This window comes from Lagenorhynchus albirostris, chromosome 20, assembly GCF_949774975.1.
Source record: "Lagenorhynchus albirostris chromosome 20, mLagAlb1.1, whole genome shotgun sequence".
In the NCBI taxonomy this organism is placed as follows: Eukaryota; Metazoa; Chordata; class Mammalia; order Artiodactyla; family Delphinidae; genus Lagenorhynchus; species Lagenorhynchus albirostris.
Genome location: NC_083114.1, coordinates 32,785,674 through 32,805,455, shown reverse-complemented (window position 1 = coordinate 32,805,455; position 19,782 = coordinate 32,785,674). Strand labels below are relative to the sequence as shown.

Below are 19,782 nucleotides of genomic sequence, written 5' to 3'. Positions count from 1 at the left end.
GGTCAGAAATTACGATTGAATCATAGAAAATAGTTCTATTTTATACACACCCTACACTTGTAGGACCCTAAGAGCGAGCACCTTTTTAATTGTGCATGCTAAGTATCTCACTCACCTTACCCGAGTACCAACCCTGTTCTTTGTTTGTTGATTTCAGAGGATACTTTTCAATGATTTCCTGAACTTTGGGTTTTTCTGGGGAAGATTCAGCTACTTGACCACTACTTACTACTTGACCACTCGTTTGTTAAATCTTTTGGGGTCCCAAACATCTCTGGTGTCCCTGAAATAGTAACATGTGATAGAACGCCTGTTTTCCAAGGCTGTTATATCTGAGTAAAAGTTTTTTCATATTTCCCTTTCACTGAAAGAGCACAGCCTTTGTCTCTGATAGGCCCCTCTCCTCCCTCACATCCTGATAACCTCTAGTCTACCCTCTGCCAACTCTGTATAAAAAGTGCTGTTTGTAGGGCTTTCCTGGTGGTGCAGTGGTTGAGAGTCTGCCTGCCGATGCAGGGGACACAGGTTCGTGTCCCGGTCTGGGAAGATCCCACATGCTGCGGAGCGGCTGGGCCCGTGAGCCATGGCCGCTGAGCCTGCGCGTCCGGAGCCTGTGCTCCGCAATGGGAGAGGCCACAACAGTGAGAGGCCTGAGTACTGAAAAAAAAAAAGTGCTGTTTGTTTCTTTGTTTAAAGTTTCCTGTAAGGTGCTCTTCTTTCTGCCAGAGGTTCTTCTTGCATCTCTTTCAACCTAATTCATAAAGCTGAGGATTCCAAATGCAGATTCTTTTTAAATGAAATTTCATAAACCTAAAGACCAAAAGTGTCACTCATTTTCCTCCCACCTTTTTTCAAGAAGCCACACACAGTTCCCATGGATTCTTTCCATCCACTGTGGTTGAACTGACATAATGACCACTCAGGATCCCTAATCAGCAAAGAATGGGAAAGTGGTGGCCGTGTATCAGTTAAATTCCTTTGAATTTAAATACAGAAAATGACTGCTACATGTTAAGGGGAGAAAAAAAAAAAACAAGAAATGGAATTTGATGTTGAAGTAGCTCACAAATCTTGGAAAAAATAGTAGTCTATTTTTGTTGTTGCTGTTTGACCATTTTTAAGTGTACCACTCAGCGGCACTAATTACAACCACAATATTGTGCAACTGTTAGCACTATTTATTTCCAAAACTTTTTCATCACCACACACAGAAACTTTGCACTCATTAAGCAATAGCTCCGCATTCTCCCATTCTCCCAGCCCCTAGTAAACTCTATTCTACTTTCTGTTTCTACGAATTTAACTACTCTAGGTAACTCATATAATTGGAATCATACAATATTTTTCCTTTTGTGTCTGGCTTATTTTACATAGCTTTCAAGGTTCATCCATGTTGTAGTATGTATCAGAACTTCATTCCTTTTTAGCTGAGTAATATTCCACTGTTTATATACGCCACATTTGTTTATCCATTTATCTTTGGGTGGACACTTGGGCTGCTTCAATTTTTGGCTGTGGTGAATAATGCTGCTGTGAACATGGGTGTACATGTATCTGTTTGAGTCCCTGTTTTCAGTTCTTGTGGTATATACCCAGGACTTGCTGATCATATGCTAATTCTGTGTTTAATTTTTTGAGAAACCACCATACTGTTTCCCATAAATTCATTTTTAAGCAACATTTGTTTTTTACTGATTCTTTATGTGATTTAGAAAGTAGTTCTTAAGTGTGATCATATCAGGAAACTTAGAATAGATAAAATAATCTTGCCTTTTTCTATTTCTGAAAAAAAAAAAGAGAATTTGCTAGAGATTGCATTGAATCTGTAGATCATTTTGAGTAGTACTGACATCTTAACAGTATTGTCTTCCAGTCCATTACACAGCATATCTTTCCATTTATTTAGGTCTTTAATTTCATACAGCCATGTCTTATAGTTTCAGTATACAAGTCTTACACCTCCTTGGTTAAATTTATTCTGAAGTATTTTATCCGTTTTGATGCTATTGTGATTTGGACTTTTAGGATTTATTCTCTCAGCAACTTGCCAATATGCGATACAGTATTACTAACTATAGTTACCATGCTCTACATTACATCCCCATGACTTATTTGGAATTGTTTTCTTAATTTCCTTTTTATATTTTTTGTAACTGGTGTATAGAAATACAACTGATTTTTGTGTCTTTATTTTGTATCCTGTTATTTTATTAAAATTATTTATTAGCTCTAATAGTTTTTCGTGTGTGTGTGGATTCTGTAGGGTGTTCTACGTATAAGATCATATCGTTTGCAAACAGGGATAGTTTTACTTCTTTCTTTCCAATTTGGATACCTTTTATTTCTTTCTCTTGCCTGTTTGCTCTCTCTAGATTGGAAAGAACTAGAATTAGAGCAGCCCAATCACCTCACAGAACTTCTCTTTAGGATGTTGCCATAGAGATCTCCATTCTAAACTATTTCTATGTGTCTCCATTCAAGTCTGCAATTCCTGGGAGGTAGAATCTGCATATGCCCATGGCTTCTGGTGGCCTAATCCTTGTGGGTGAGGTGTTGTAAGATTAGCCTAGCTTGGGCCATAGACCTTCTCTCTGCCTAGAGAGTAAGTTGGCTACCAGAAGAAAGCGATGGCAGAAATGCCAAGATGATAAAAGCAGTACGTACAAACAAACCGCCAATCTGGTCTGCAAAGGTTGATCTAGGTGTCTGTTCTCTTACTGATTTCCTGGAGCTAAGTAAAAAGTTCAATGCTGGTACTTTCCTGTCCACTCAGCGTGGATGAGGATTTCTGTAAGGCAATAAGCAAATTTTCTGTTTGGGATCAAAGCATTATACGTAATGTCCAAGAGAGAAGGGGGAGCTCAGGTACTCCTAACCAAACAGAACATACTTACGATCCTAAGAAAAATCAGGGTCATCAAGTCCTTCCTGTACTGAGACCTGGAACTCAGATGACACCTGTGTCTCTGTAGTTCACAGTAGACAACAGAAATCTCTCTTATATCCTGACCATATGTAATATCTTTCTTGTCTACCCACAAGTATCGACAAAGGGCCCGGTTTCTTCAAAAGGGGCACACCCTCTCTGAAACTAGATGTCAACTTTATAACTTTGGATCATTCCCCAATTAGGCAAGAGTGAATCTTGCAACATAATTTTACGATATATATTCTATTTTGCAAATGCCCCCTGGTAGACAGAACTAGTATAACAACCAGCTACAAAATGTCACTGGGGATAATAGAGTGGGTCCAGGGGGTGAACAAACCCTCCACTTGGGTCTACTCACAACACAGATCAGCCTTAAAGGGCCTCAGATGACTCCACCCCCTTTTCTCTAGTCTTTTCTGCTTCCCTCCAAATTAATCATGATATAATCATTAAAAGGAAAATATTTGTTGTTGCAATGCATGTTATCATGCTGTCCAAGTTGTTGGCTATTGTGGTAAGCAAGATATTTGGGGAAAGTGTATGGAGTAAAGGCTCAGGTGCTAGGCAAAGACGGGAAGTTAGTAATTAATATATTCACTCTCCAAAAGCATAGAATACTCATACCCAACAGGAAAATCTCTAAACCAAAAAGTCCATATATCGTGTGAGAATTCAATAGGTGCCTTATTGTTTGCAAAAAAATAGAAATCAGGACTTCTTCTCCCCATCCATAATAGTAGCAACGAAGAGCTCTGGAAATCTTTTAAACAAATGTAGGAAGCATTCCATGACCTCAGACATAGAACATTTATAGATAAGATCCTTGAAATCTTATCTTGAGAAATATCAGAGTAAAACTGAAATCCAATTTCTGGGTTTAGGCAGAAAAATTATCTGAAACTTATGAAAGTACTCGAAACTCCAAGTTATTTATGACTTGACCTTCGTGAGTCACATGGCAGCCCATTACAGCTCTTTTCTGTTTCTTCCCTCCTGTTGCTCTATGCTAGGTTTAGTGGAGGAGTATATTTTCTCCGTCTCTGCCAACCAGGAACTTCATATTTGAATTTCAGCTAGAGGAAGTGGCACAAATAAACACCCATTACAAGTTATGTCATCAATAGTGGTTTCTGATGAGAAAGTTTTAAAAATCAGAGGAGGGCCTACGGCAGACGTGCTGGGCTCTCACGTGAGGTCCCCTTGACCCATCTCTGCTTTCAGAAACAGTTGTGGCGGATAGTTCCGTGTGAGCTCAGATGCACCTAGCACTAACTAACCAGATAGCCCATGACTATCCACGGTGCACCTTGCATATTCTGCCCCAGGACATTCTCCAATGCCACAGGAATCAGCTAGACCCATAGACAAGTATAGGCTGGGGCAAATTCCTCCAAAGGGGAATGGGAGTTGATGATGATCCAGCCTCCCGTCATTCAGATGGACCGTTCTGGGAGGCATTCTCTAGTTTCTCAGGAGGCTCTGGCTAACTGGAGCCCCTGTTGCCCACAGCAACAATCTAGATAATGACCCTTATATGATCTTTTCCTTCTCTATTTCATTCTCCTCAGTCCCTCCTGTGATCATCTTCCAAATAAACTACCTTCACTCAGTTCTTTGCCTTAGGCTCTGCTTTCAGGTGAACTCAGTAGTCATCATTGGTATTCTCTGTACAGGGACTTAGATATCTTGGCACCTGGTCCCCCTAAGGAACTATGGCTGGGGACATGTGGGAACAAACTGATGGCTGTGAGTAGGGGAGAATTCTGCAGAGAACAGATAAAGGAGGAGAGAAAAGAATCCAGAACTAGAAAAGGCAGAAGAGGAAAGGCTTTGATGGAATGGGGAAGAGGGTGAATGGGGATCCTGGACCATACAAAAGGGAATATCAACCTTCACTCCAGGGAGGAGGCTAGCTCAAGACTGTGCTGAGGCTATATTGACATATTACCCACCTTCCTATTGTCCTCCTAATTCTTTTTTTTTTTTTTTTTTGCGGTACGCGGGCCACTCCGCGGCATGTGGGATCTTCCCGGACCGCAACACGAACCCGCGTCCCCTGCATCGGCAGGCAGACTCTCAACCACTGCGCCACCAGGGAAGCCCCCTCCTAATTCTTATTCTGATAGCTCCAATGATTCTGTGAGCCCTAACATAAGCAGGAGCATGCAGTCACGGCTATTGTCTCCATTCCAGAGATGATATATGACAAATAAGAAAATTCTAAGGAGAGAAGGGAGTGCATGGTCCAGGCCCTATCCCCAAGGATCCTTAGTTCATTCCTACCCTTCCTTAGCCCCTTGTCTCCCTGCTTTTCTTGATACCCCCAGCTGACTATAGGGTAGATTTTCATGGTAGATTAGAGGATGGCAAAGGCCAATGAGATCTTCACTTTCCTCCTGTATATTTGATTCTCAGGTTCAGGAGTTGTGGCCCAGCCTCAGTGCCAGGGTCACTTGGTAACCCTCACAGGATCACACTATTATATCACTTTCCCCATTTCGCTCTCTAATTTGTCCAGAGGAATAAGTTCCCTCTTCTCACACTTCTTGGGAATGGAGTTCTAGATCCTGTTACCCATTCCTTAAACTTATGAAGAAAAATTAAAGTTCATTAGGATCAGGGCATATCCTTTACTGTGGATATCTTTTTCTTTTTTTAAAAAATGAATTTATTTATTTATTTATTTTTGGCTGCATTGATGTTCGTTGCTGCGCGTGGGCTTTCTCTAGTTGTGGTGCACGGGCTTCTCATTGCGGTGGCTTCTCTTGCTACAGAGCACAGGCTCTAAGTCTCTAGGGTGCCCGGGCTTCAATAGTTGTGGCACGTGGGCTCAGTAGTTGTGGCACATGGGCTCAGTTGCTCTGCGGCATGTGGGATCTTCCTGGACCAGGAATCGAACCCGACTCCCCTGCATTGGCAGGCGGGTTCTTAACCACTGTGCCACCAGGGAAGTCCCACTGTGGATATCTTTATGGCTTCCACCTTTGCCAAGGGAATCTGTGTGAGAAGGTGTGCCTTCAAACTTTAGGCAGTTTGCCAGACAGCCTTAGCTTTCACTTTCTGTTTGCAAAGAGCCTTAAAGTCAGCCAGAAATGAGTAACTAGGACCTTCTCCCTTCCCTTGTCTCTCCTGTGCATGTGCAAAGCGTTGTGCATTCAAACAGCCTCTTAGAACTGCTGGAATATGCTAGAGATTTTCAGAGCTCCCTCTGGTTATCTAGTTCTCCAAGGTGTACTCAGATTCCCAGCCTGTCTCTGGCTAACCCCAACTGAAAGCATAGCCTTAGGCAACTCCTACGTTGCCAGCAGATGGCTATTGTTTTGATAATGCCCTGGGAGCAGAGTATTTTTTTTCTGCTGAGCTGAACTCTGAGTCAAATCAAATAGTCAAAACTACCTAAGAATAGAGATTTTCCAGGGAGCTGCAAGCTCAGACAAAATATTGACTGTGCTCTGGGGATGTTGCTTTTAACTGAGCTCCGCAAGAGGTCAGTCCTCTCCATTGGCTGTGAGACTGCTGGCTTTTTGTGGCTACCGTGAAACTGAGCTGGGGAGGGAGGGTGAATGCGAATAGTATTCCATTCATAAGTTAAAATATCACAGATCCCATTTTGTAACCAAAGTTCAGTTGTTTCGCTTGGATAGATGATTTTCAGTTTTTCTGTGGCTTTGATTGGTTTCCAAAGTTCTAAAATGGTTGATTTTCATTGTTTTGCCCGCATTTTTATTGTTTTTGTGGGAAAGTGAGTTCACTGAGCTCCTCAGTCTGCTATTCTGGAAGTTGACTTCCAGGCAAGCTCATTCCTAATCGTGGCTCTTCTCACGTATCCTACGTCTCTCAGCAGAGTCTTTAGTTAAAGTTTGTCCTGCTTCAAGGTCAGTGTGATATAAGCTTATTCTGACGTGGAATATCCCAGTTATCCTTAAGGTGTATGGTTCTCTTAAATGGAACTCCCAGAGGTCATTGGAACATATTTCATCAGGAGCATCCCCCTAGCCTGCTGTGCAGTACAAGTTACTGTACAGCAGCACCGTGGACAGAAGGTGATAACTCGAGTACTGTCAAGTTCTCTGTACAAGTGCCCTGGCTGGAACAAATGCCAGTAGATTCTTTTACTTCTGTTTTTCATCTGTCTTGTCATCCAGGACGTGTCCTTGATCCATCATTGCTACCTGTGGGGAAAAGAAAGCATCATGGGCTATTTAGGACGAGGTGCTAATCCTTCTTAGCTCTGGACCTCTCACCTGGCATTAGTGGAGCCAATCAATAATGCCTTTTCTCCGGATTTCTCATTCATTCTCCTAAGAATCAGTTCATATTGTTTCCATGTCATTCATGACTTTACTGCTGGGACATGAACTGTGCCTTTTTGGGGTCCCAGCTGGTAATCTGCCAAAGCTTTCTGTCTTTAGTGAGTTTTTGTTATCCTCCAATGATTGAATGTGAGTGAAAGAAATAGACACCAACTCCTCCATCTCCATGCAGTTGATTTAAATAATGAAAGGAAAATTAATGTCAATGATGAAAATATACACAATTGTTGAAACAATGGAGGGGAGACATAGATACACACCACAATCATTTCTGCTGGATAATGGTCACCTGGGACTCAAGGTAAGACTAAAACCCATATGTATCATTTCCAAGAGACAAGTGCAGTATCACGAAAACTGAGTAGAGAGAATCCTAGCAGATCCCCACTAATCAGAGAAATAAGATCTCCTAGAAAAGGCTGTTTTTTGGAAGGATGGGGCCATTTCTATTGAATACTTGGAATTGCTTTGGACACTACAGATCAATAGCACCCGAAGGCAGCTGCACATAGTTTAGAGAACAAAAGGAGGCCATGAAAACAGAAGAACCTGTGGAGAGGTCTTTCCCTGACTGTACATCTCGTTAAAGCAGGTAGCTCATCTCAATGCTGGGAGAAGTTTTCTTATTTTTAGGGGCAACTGACCCCATGAGGCAACTCAACTTACAACACAGCCAGGGAGACAGCCATACACCTGTACCTAAAGCAGAAGCCAGGCCAAAAAGTCAGATACCAAAAAACTATTACCAGGAACAGCAATTTGAACAAACAATAGGTAAAGATCTACCAAGACAAACTTCTAGATAAGATGACCATGACTCTAACTTTCTCTCAACCCTGTGCAGGAAGCTGACACTCTGAACTTATTATTTAAACCCACATAATGAAGGACTCTAAGAGCAGCTGGGTAAATAGAGAGACCCAAGGAAAATAAATGCATAATATTTTTAGTCGATTATGAAGTCTTTCCAAATCAGAGGTTGGCAAGGTTTTTCTTACAGGGCCAGATAAGTAAACATTTTAGGCTTTGTGGGCCAAGAGACACAATCAAGGCTATTATGCAGGTACTTATGTAACTATTTTAAACTGTAATCATTTTTTAAAAATGTAAAAACCAGGGACTTCCCTGTTGGTGCAGTGGTTAAGAATCCGCCTGCTAATGCAGGGGACACAGGTTCGAGCCCTGGTCCAGGAAGATCCCACATGCTGCGGAGCAACTAAGCCCGTGTGCCACAACTACTGAGCCCGCGTGCTTCAACTACTGAAGCCCGCACACCTAGAGCCCGTGCTCCGTGACAAGAGAAGCCACCGCAATGAGAAGCCCACGCGCCGCAACGAAGAGTAGCCCCCACTTGCCGCAAGTAGAGAAAGCCCGCGCGCAGCAACGAAGACGCAACGCAGCCAAAAAAAGAAAAAGTAAAAACAACTTTTAGCTTGTGGGCTGTAAAAACAAAACAGGTGGCTGGCCAGATACGGCTCACGGGCTGTAGTTTGCTGACCTAGACTTATCCTCACTCAAATATGAGTAAGAAGAAACACAACATTGTAATCAATTATACTTCAATTTATAAATATATGTATGAATAATGAGGAAGAACACTGGATCTATGAATGTTATGAAACACAGAAGAAAAAGATAAACATGGCATACACAGAGATAGCTATATTAGCTAAGATACTTTCAGTCGTGACAGAAATCCAATCTAAACTATCTTAAGTGGAAAAGGTTTATTAGCTCAAATAACGGAGGACTGGTGAATCAAAAGGGGAAGTAATGTGGTCTTTTTCTTCCATCTCTTTTCTCAGCTCTTCTCTATGATTCAGTCACTTTCAATCCACAGATGCAAATTTAAAGAAATATATTATATTGGAAAGCTGGATTAAGCAAAAGGTTTGGGAAAAATAAAACTGACCAATAAAGATCTGTACAAATGCATAAAATGAAAGTGATCTAAAAACTAGTTGAGAGGGAATTCCCTGGTGGTCCAGTGGTTAGGACTTGGCACTTACACTGCCGGGGGTCCAAGTTCAATCCCTGGTTGGGGAACTAAGATCTTGTAAGCCGCAGGCACAGCCAAAAACAACAACAACAAAAAAAACTAGTTAAAAGCTAGTTTAAAAACTAGTTAAAGAGTAAGCTGCAGGACTTCCCTGGTGGCGCAGTGGTTAAGAATCTGCCTGCCAGGGCTTCCCTGGTGGCGCAGTGGTTGAGAGTCCGCCTGCTGATGCAGGGGACACGGGTTCGTGCCCCGGTCCGGGAAGATCCCACATGCCGCGGAGTGGCTGGGCCCGTGAGCCATGGCTGCTGAGCCTGCGCGTCCGGAGCCTGTGCTCCGCAACCGGAGGGGCCACAACAGTGAGAGGCCCGCGTACCGCAAAAAAAAAAATAGAATCTGCCTGCCGATGCAGGGGACACTGGTTCAATTCCTGGTCAGGGAAGATCCCACATGCCGTGGAGCAACTAAGCCCGTGCGCCACAACTACTGAGCCTGCGTTCTGGAGCCCACGAGCCACAACTGCTGAGCCCGCGTGCCACAACTACTGAAGCTCTCACGCCTAGAGCCCGTGCTCCACAAGAGAAGCCACCGCAATGTGAAGCCCGTGCACCGCAATGAAGAGTAGCCCCCGCTCACCGCAAGGAGAGAAAGCCCGCGGGCAACAACGAAGACCCGACACAGCCAAAAACAAAGGTCGGAAAAAAAAAAGAGTAAGCTGCAGAGTGAGTAGCTTTGGATTTAAGGGGGCTTGAGGGGAGTGGGGGAAGCCTCGGAAAGGTGTGAGAGTAGAATGGAAGAGGAAGAGAATCGATCAAGGGCAAGGAATGAGGTTCTTGAGCAATGCTCTGGGCGTACAGATCCAGGAATTTGAGGCAACATTTATCCTTGTAGCATTCCTCATCATTCTTGGTATAGGGGCAGAGAAGCCGGCATAGGATTTGTTTTCGAGAAGGTGTTTGATATCCAGGTTGATAGAAGAAGGAAGTGATGTGAGGGAGGTGAAAGTGCTCCTGAAAGAGTAGTTGAGGTGATAAACCAGGGAGGTCAGACTAAAGAGTGAAGGAAGTGAGGCAGTGATAGGTTGAGAAAAGAAAGATCAAGAACGTATATGTCTCCAGAAATTTACACAACATTGTAAATTAACTATACTTCAATAAAAAAAGAAAACCTATATGTCTCTTTTTTATTTGTCAGTCAAACCTCAATAAAGCTGGGGAAAAAAAGAACCTATAGGACTCTGTATGACCTAAGAACGGTAGTAATAACAATTAGGGCTTGGAAGAGGTGGAAATAGAGAATGGTAGGTACACTGAAGTCAAAGGTTTCTATTTTAATTTTATTCTATTATTATTATATTTATTTTTGGCTGTGCTGCGTGGCTTGAGGCATCTTAGTTCCCTGACCAGGGGTCGAACCCAGGTCCCTGGAAGCACAGAGTCCTAACCACTGGACCGCCAGGGAATTCCCCAAAGATTTCTAATATGGAGTAGTTTTTAGCATGGTCATGTATGAGTCTGATTGACCTGGAGTGAAACTATATGTCACTTGAGTTGCATAAGCCACTGAAGCGTGAGGTTATGAGGTTTGCTTAATGGTCCTTTCAAGGGAAAATGAAGTTATCTGGGAGCTGGCACACTTGGGGGGTGGTTAGCAGTAGATAGGAGCCAGGTGCTACAAGCTCTTATAAATGTAGAATAGAACCATAAACTGGTAGATGAGAGAGAATTTTTACCCCCCTGAGGGGAGCACTGGCTTAGTAATAATGGGAATGAAAAAAATGCAAAGTTCCCTCCAGCCCCTATAATGTGTGGATTATGGGAGACCATGAGCCCCTAACTTGAAAAGAGTAGTCCCAGGAGCAGGATTTTTGAGATAAAACATGAAGGGAGGGGGGGAAGATCATAGAGAAGAAGAAGAAAATGTGGAGGAGTTTGTTTATAATGGAAGTAAATATCGAGAAGGCACAGTGGAAAAATATTTTAGGGAAGAGAGCAATGGGAAGATGAGTCAGGGAAGAGAATAAAGTGGCTTTGGTCTGGAAGTCTGGGAGAGGAAAAGAGTGGGAGATACAGAAGCTAAGTGATGAGCTGCCCATATTTCGGGTAAAATCCAAGAATGATAGGTGAGTTCAGCTGGCCTCTATACAAAACTCTGGTGACCTGTTCAGGTATGTCTGATATTCTGATATAGCTATATTCAGATAAAGTCTCAGTGGATTCTGTATCATGATATGCAGGCTAGGGAGCTGGGGTGAGCATGTTGGAGCAGGTCTAGTTTGGCTCTATCATTCAAAAATTTCCAAGCCGTTGTGTACAGTACGTGTACAATGTATACTCATTATTTGTCCAATGAAAGAGGGACTGGGTGTAACCAAAGAAAATAGGTGAAGAAGTCTCCAAAGGACTGAAAAGCCTAGAAGATCTCAGCTATTTTTCCTTCCTTTCCCATTTCGACAGTCATAAAACTGGGAAATGGGGTGGGGCTGAGAGTTGGCCGCCTCAGAGAACTAGAGTGGCTGAGAGACTGTCCTGCCCAAAGGCAAGGGTATTGACCAGATGAACTTAATCTTGGATAGGAGGGTGTGTTTGTTGAAAGGGCGTTGGAGGAGGAAGAATCATTGTACTCTGTCCCCTGGAACATGTCTAAAAGAGTCACTCAATGAACGGTCTACATGAGAGTCAAGCTTCTGAAATGAATGTAGGGAAATCAATCCATTGACAGATGAGGTGGAGGAAAAAGTCTTTCTTTTAAACAGAGACTCTTCCTGCCCCCCACCTCACTCCCTACCATCATCTCCATCAAATTACCCAACAATTCTGACATATCCTCATCTCACTTCATCTTCTGAATTTTTTCTCACAGATATAATCTCAATGACATTGTCACTTGTCCTTTGGGGATTTTACTATTTTGTACTATATTTGTTGATTGATTTGTTTCCTCCTCTCTTTGCTGCAGTAGAGAAGGTGCTGAATAGGATTACCATTAATTACTCAGAACCAGACGGAAATAACACCTCAAAAATTGAAGGTAAAGCTCTGTTAGGGAGATTGACAGACCCCAAAGTCCTGAAAGTTCAATGTACACTACTTTGTCTTGAAATAATTATTTTCAGTCTAAAATTTGGGAAATAGGAAAACTTTGTTGACCTCAAGCAAAAAAAAAAAAAAATTTTTTTTTTGTTTTTTGGCTGTGTCACGCATCTTGCGGGATCTTAGCTCCCCAACCACGGATCGAACCGGGTCCCGGCAGTGAAAGCACCAAGTCCTAACCACTGGACCACTAGGGAATTCCCGACCTCAAACAAATTCTTAACCTCAGATTTTAATCTGTTAAATGATGTATTAATATTTACCTTTGCAGAACAATTGTATTAAGCCTATGGTATATTAGGGATCTAGCATGAAATAGGCCTTCAACAAATAGTAATCATTATTATAATTTTCAATCCACATAAACTATATTACTTAAGTATCATAACAGTCCAGTTAAATAAGGATAATTATTTGGCTACCTCAATAGTAGACTATCGAGATTTTGTGTAAAATAATATGCTTAAAGCTAATAACTGGTTAATTGGTACCACGCCCTAGTGGTCACTCCAAGGTCATCTTCTTGGGATCTGAGCGAAAACAGAAAGAGCTTGTTCCTGGACTTCCCTGGTGGCGCAGTGGTTAAGAATCCGCCTGAAAAAAAAAAAAAAAAAGAATCCACCTGCCAACGCAGGGGACACGTGTTCGAGCCCTGGTCCGGGAAGACCCCACATGCTGCAGAGCAACTGAGCCCATGCACCACAACTACTGAGCCTGTGCTCTAGAGCCCTTGAGCCACAACTACTGAGCCCAAGTGCCACAACTACTGAAGCCCACGTGCCTAGAGCCCGTGCTCCGCATCAAGAGAAGCCACCGCAACAAAGAGAAGGCTGTGCATGGCAATGAAGAATAGCCCCCCGCTCACGGCAGCTAGAGAAAGCCCGCGCTCAGCAGTGAAGACCCAAAGCAGCCAAAAATTAATTAAATTATTTTAAAAAAGAAAGAGCTTGTTCCTGAAACCATATCCTAGATTCTGAAATCCTAAGTTCTTTAATACCAAATGACAGCTACTTCATCTGATCCACTTATTTGACACATAATCTGAAGTGAATTCATATTACAGAGCCCCACAGAGGCTATATTCTGAGTTGGTTTGAGTATACAGTCCTGGAGTTAGACTGCGTGGGATCAAACTCTACCACTTATTTTTTGTGTGACCTTAAGCAAATTATTTTCTTCAAGTGCCAGTTTCCTCATTTGCAAAATGGGGAGAATAATAGAACCCATCTTATGGAGCTATTGTGAGAATCAACTGAATTCATATGTGTAAAGTGCTTAAAATAATGCCTAGCACACAAAAAAAATGGCTGTTTTTTTGAGTATAACTCAAACTAGGGAAAGCCCACACACAGCAACGAAGACCCAATGCAGCCAAAACTAAAAATAAATAAATAAATATTTTAAAATAAATAAAACAAACTGTATTCCTAAATTTCTTCATCAAAGCACATAGCAACAAGATTCGGGCTTGGCAATTCCCAAAGCAGGTGTTTCTAGTTACCTGCCACAGGAAAATCTTAATAATTCTTCCACTGCACCGCATAACTTCCTTGTCAACTTGTCTGGATTAATTAATTGAAAAACATTCCTTTAATAAGTAACAAAACAAATTGACCTTTTGTGCAGTGTTATGAGAATAGCTAATTATAGAGCAATAGCCTTCACCTAATATTTATAGTTCCTGAACCCATCAGTCTCTCCCTTGCTCCCAGCTGATTTCACTCCTGCTTCGCTGAGACAATATAGGCCAATGGGCAGTAAACTCCTCAGCATCCTACCTCCCCACAAATCTACAAACTTATCTGCAACACTGTCAATCTCTGCCTTTTCCTTATCTCCTCAGTGGTGAAGCTATCTCTGTTCTAAGGTGATTTTCTCCATTTATTTACTAAATCAATGGTTCTCAGATGTGATCCCAGGACTGGAAGCATCAGCAGTACCTGGAAACTTATAGAAATGTAAATTCTTGTGCCCCATTCGGGAAGTACTGAAGCAGAAACTCTGGGAGTAGGTCCCAGGAACCTGTTTTAACAAGCCCACAAGGTAATTCTGATGCACACTGAAGTTTGAGAACCACTGCTCTAAATTCTTACTATTCAAAGTGGAGCCCATGACTGGCAGCATTGGCATCACCTGGGAGCTTGTTAGAAATGTAGGCTTAATCCCACAGGTGACTCCAATATCCCCAGGATATTAAAGTTTGAGAAACTGCTCTAGATAGCATTCTCTTCTCAGGGACCATCAACATTCCCCGTCTCCCTTTCACTTTTTACTCTCTTTTGGATCTTTCCTGTCAGCATTTTAAAATTACCTTTCTCTTCTTTTTTTTTTTCCGGGCCATGCCATGTGACTTATGGGATTTTAGTTCCCTGACCAGGGATCGAACCTGGGTCCACCACAGTGAAAGCACGTAGTCCTCACCACTGGACTGCCAGGGAAGTTCCCTGTCTCTTCATTATTTAAAAACAAATTATTGGGGAGTTCCCTGGTGGCCTAGTAGTTAGGATTCCCAGCTTTCACTGCCATGGCCCAGGTTCAATCCCTGGTAGGGGAACTGAGATCCTGGAAGCTGAGTGGCTTGGCAGAAAAAAAACTAACAAATTATTCCCTTGACCCTTCAGCTCCTTCTCTCTCCCCTTCCATTCACAGACAAGCTTCTTGAATGACTTGCCTACACTATAATCAGGGTCTCTTGGTCATCACCTCTCACTCACTCAATGCATATCAGTCAAACTTCGGCCTTTACCACCCTACTGGAACTTTTGGGGCAAAAGTAACAAGTAACCCCATTAGCGATAAATCTAGTGAATGGTTTTTAGTCATAAACTTACTTGACCTCTCTACAGCATTTGACACTACTGACCATGTTTGCCTTCTTAACATTCTTCTCCTTTGGCTTTTTTTTTAAAAAATAAATTTATTTATTTTTGTTTTTGGCTGCGTTTAGTCTTTGTTGCTCCGTGCTGGCTGTCTCTAGTTGCAGTGAGCGGGGGCTACTCTTCGTTGCGGTGTGGGGGCTTCTCATTGTGGTGGCTTCTCTTGTTGTGGAGCACGGGCCCTAGGTGCACGGCCTTCAGTCGTTGTGGCACACGGGCTCAGTAGTTGTGGCTCGTGGGCTCTAGAGCGCAGGCTCAGTAGTTGTGGCGCACGGGCTTCGTTGCTCCGTGGCATGTGGGATCTACCCGGAACAGGGCTCGAACCTGTGTCCCCTGCATTGGCAGGCAGATTCTTAACCACTGTGCCACCAGGGAAGTCCCCAACATTATTCATCTTATATCTTGTAACATTATTTTTGAGATGCATCCATATTGACAGAGCATAACAGTTAGTGATGCTTCTGGCTGAGAATAGTATAAAATCCAACCAAGGGTGACTTAAAGAAGGATTTTTTTCCTCACATAACAAATACTCTAGAGGTAAACAGCTGTTGGTATTTTTTCCATGGCTCAGTAATGTAAGGACCAGAATCTCTATATTTCTCTTGGCATTTCCTTCATGGTTGTATGCTGAGGGAAAAGCCAGTGCCAGCTACATTTGTCTTCAGAATCCCCCAACAAACTTCCACTTATATTTCATTGAACTTTATTATCTCAAGACCCAGGTGCAGTAGAGTTTAGGAAAGGGAGTGTTGAACCTTTAAATCCTCTACAGAGGAGACAGCAAATGGAGAAAGGAGTTATGAATGGTTGGTAGGTCAGTCAAATAATGTCTGACACACTATTCCTAAAACAACATTCCTTCCAACTGCTATCACAGTCACATGAATACACCACATATTCTTATCTATTCCTTTTTTTTTTTTTTTTTTTTGCCATGACACTGGGCATGTTGGATCTTACTTCCCCAACTAGGGGTCGAACCCATGCCCCTTGCAGTGGAAGCACAGACTCTTAACCACTGGACTACCATGGAATTCCCTCTATTCCATTTTTTAAAAAATATTTTATTTATTTGGTCTTAGTTGTGGCATGCGGGCCCCTTAGTTGCAGCTCTCTGGCTCCTTCGTTGTGGCATGCAAACCCTTAGCTGCCGCACGCATGTGGGATATACTTCCCTGACCAGGGATGGAACCCAGACCCCCTGCATTGGGAGTGCAGAGTCTTAACCACTGCACCACCAGGGAAGTCCCTATTCCATTTTTGATGGACGTTTTTGATTTTTGCTATTGCAAACAATGGTGCAATGAACATCCTTGCATATGTCTTCTTGTAAGTTTGTAAAATCTTTATCACCTTCATTACACACAAAAACTGGCTCTATTGAATTATATATTTTTGCATACCAAGGATTTTGAAACAAGAAAGTTGAATATTTAACTTTTTTTTTCCCTCTAATATCACTTTCCTGAGATGTAAACTCAAAGCGAGTTCACGAGTTTGTGAATGAAGGAAGGGTCTTGAGGTAATAGGAATTTCTGGGAGTAGTAAACATAAGAACAATTTTCTGCTACACATAAATCAATAAATAAACTGTCAGTGTATGAAAACTGTAATTTGAATTAGTACATAAGCAAAAACTAGGACATATCAAAAGGAAGCACAAAGAAGCAGAAATCTCAGAACAAACTACATGGGATGAAAGCAGCCCTGAAATACAGAAGAATGTGGGACGGTTCAGAGCCCACAGTGAGAGGCCCGTGTACCGCAAAAAACACAAAACAAAACAAAACAAAAACTATGCATTTAAAAAAAATTTTTGGGAGTCATCAGTGAATAGTTTTTAGAGTTATAGTCCTGGATGGTGTTACCTGGGAAGAGTGTATAGGAAAAGAAGAGATCCTATGACAAAGCCTTGAGTACTCCCAACAACCTGAGGTCTAGCTGGGGATAAATAAGCAAAGGAAAATGAAAAGGGGTGGTCAGTCTATGTGGTAGGAAGAAACCAAGAATAGTGTGGTCTCTTACAAGCCAAGAGAACAAAGTTTCCAGAAAGAAGCAATGGTTTGAATTGCTACTAAGTTTCAAGAAGGAAACAGTGGTTCCCTTGCTGCTTCAGTTGGAACAGAGTCAGTAAGATCAGAAAAGTCATCATTTAGCTTTGGAAACAGAGAGGTCTGGTTATGTCATTAAAAACAGTCTTAGCAGCATTACGGGGATGGTTGCTTGACTGGAATGGGTTAGGGGGAAATTATGCAGTTGAATTGGAAGTAGACTCTAGATAGAGAAAACTCTTTTTTTTAAATTAATTAATTTATTTTTGGCTGCGTTGGGTCTTCGTTGCTGCTCACGGCTTTCTCTAGTTGCAGCGAGCGGGGGCTACTCTTCTTTGCAGTGTGCGGGCTTCTCATTGCGGTGGTTTCTCCTGTTGTGGAGCACCGGCTCTAGGTGTGCAGGCTTCAGTTGTTGTGACACGCAGGCTCAGTAATTGTGGCTCGCAGGCTCTAGAGCGCAGGCTCAGTAGTTGTGGCGCACAGGCTTCGTTGCTCCGCGGCATGTGGGATCTTTGCAGACCAGGGCTCGAACCCGTGTCCACTGCACTGGCAGGAGCCTTCTTAACCACTGCTCCACCAGAGAAGTCCCTGAGACAACTCCTTAAAAATTTTTTGGGGGACAGGGAGCAGAGAAATTGGGTAGAATCAGGAGTCAAGGTAGTTTTTTTGTTGTTTGTTAAAATAGAAACCAGAACATATTTGTACAAAGATGGAAATGACCCCGTAGAAAAAGAGAAATTGATGAGGTAGGAGCAAGAAAGGATAACTGGTGGAGCAAAGCTCTTGAGAAGGAGTGAGGAGACGGGATCTAGAATACAAATGGAAGGGTTGCCTTTAATGGTAGCAAAGCCTTGGCATCATGAAGAGGAGGATGAGGAACCGAGAAGCCAGGATATTGGATGGAAAATGTAGATAACATTTTGAAGAATAAATAGTGGAAGAAAGGATTTCAGTGAGGCATGAACAAATGAAGGGGGAGTTAACAGGGATCAGTAGGTGACAGCATGTTGGTGTGGTGGCAGCTGGCATTAACGTAAAAAGAACTTGGGTTTTGTGTGTTTTTTTAAAAATATTTATTTGTTTATTTGGCTGCGTTGGGTCTTAGCTGCAGCAGGTGGGAGGGATCTAGTTCCCTAATCCGGAATCGAACCCAGGCCCCCTGCATCGGGAGCGTGGAGTCTTAACCACTGGACCACCACAGAAGTCCCAAGCTTGGGTTTTTGAAGGAGGAAGGAAGAGAAATGATTTGGGGGCAACAAGAGAAGTTGGTTTGAAGATAAGAATACCTGTGAGAGGAAAAACAATCTCCTGTACTTGAAAAGTTGTAAGGGAGGTAGTTTTGCTAGGCGACAAACCAGTTTTCAGTTGGAAGAGGAAGTTGATGGAACATTTAGAGAAGAGGTTAAGAATAAAGAGGAAATGGCTGATAAAGATGTTGAAATCTGAAGGGTGGAGTGAAATGGTTAGGATGATTGGTAAAGAGCAGAGTACTGAATCAGATTAATAGAAGTAGAGAGTACCATGGAGATGCTAATCAGGGTAATGGTGGATAACCTGGAGGCTACCGGTTGTGACTGAGTGAAAAGGATTATAGAGCATGATGGAATTAACTTTTTGTAATCTCTAGGAGTGGAAGGGAAGGTGAGTAAGCTGTTTAAGATGAGTAATATAGAGAGCTACACAAACTGTTGTTTCTTGCAGGTCTTGTGTTATGGAGGGTACTGAACTAGAATTGCTAATATTTCACTTAGGTTTTTTGCATTTAGTTATAAAATATGGTCTACAGATATCTTTCCAGCGTTACAATTATTAGGGTTTAATAACAGGATTATGATTAACTTTCAAAACAAGCTGGGATTTTTTTCTAGGTGTTTTTACACTCTGGAACCATCTGGTGTAGTAGTGCATTTTGACATAGGGTATATCTTTGATTACATTTTCAATTTAATTGATCTAGTCAGACTTGCTATATTTTGAGGTGACAATTTATTTTTAAAAATTTATTTATTTACTTTCGGCTGCGTTTGGGTCTTTGTTGCTGTGCTTTCTCTAGTTGCGGCGAGCAGGGCCCACTCGTTTTGTTGTGCGGGCTTCTCGTTGCGGTGGCTTCTCTTGTTGCGGAGCACGGGCTCTAGGCTCAGGGGCTACAGTTGTTGTGGTGCGCGGGTTCAGTAGCTGTGGCTCGCGGGCCCTAGAGCGCAGGCTCAGTAATTGTGGCACACAGGCGTAGTTGCTCAGCGGGATGTGGGATCTTCCCGGAGCAGGGTTTGAACCCGTGTCCTGCGTTGGCAGGCGGATTCCTAACCATTGTGCCACTAGGGAAGCCCTACCCACTGTATTTTTATTTTTATTTATTTTTGGCTGCGTTGGGTCTTTGTTGCTGTGCGCGGGCTTTCTTTAGTTGCGGCGAGTGGGGGCTACTCTTCGTTGCGGTGTGCGGGCTACTCGTTGCGGTGGCGTCTCTTGTTGCGGAGTGCGGGTTCTAGGCGGAGGGGCTTCAGTAGTTTTGGCACGCGGGC

At 42.6% G+C, this 19,782-nt stretch overlaps 1 non-coding gene across 1 annotated transcript; it reads left to right on the top strand.

Moving 5' to 3' along the window:
* The first annotated feature begins 9,218 nt into the window (after positions 1-9,218).
* Positions 9,219-9,291, top strand: TRNAV-UAC (transfer RNA valine (anticodon UAC)). The gene has a single exon. It is a non-coding gene; the product is annotated as a tRNA-Val (tRNA).
* Positions 9,292-19,782: the final 10,491 nt, after the last annotated feature.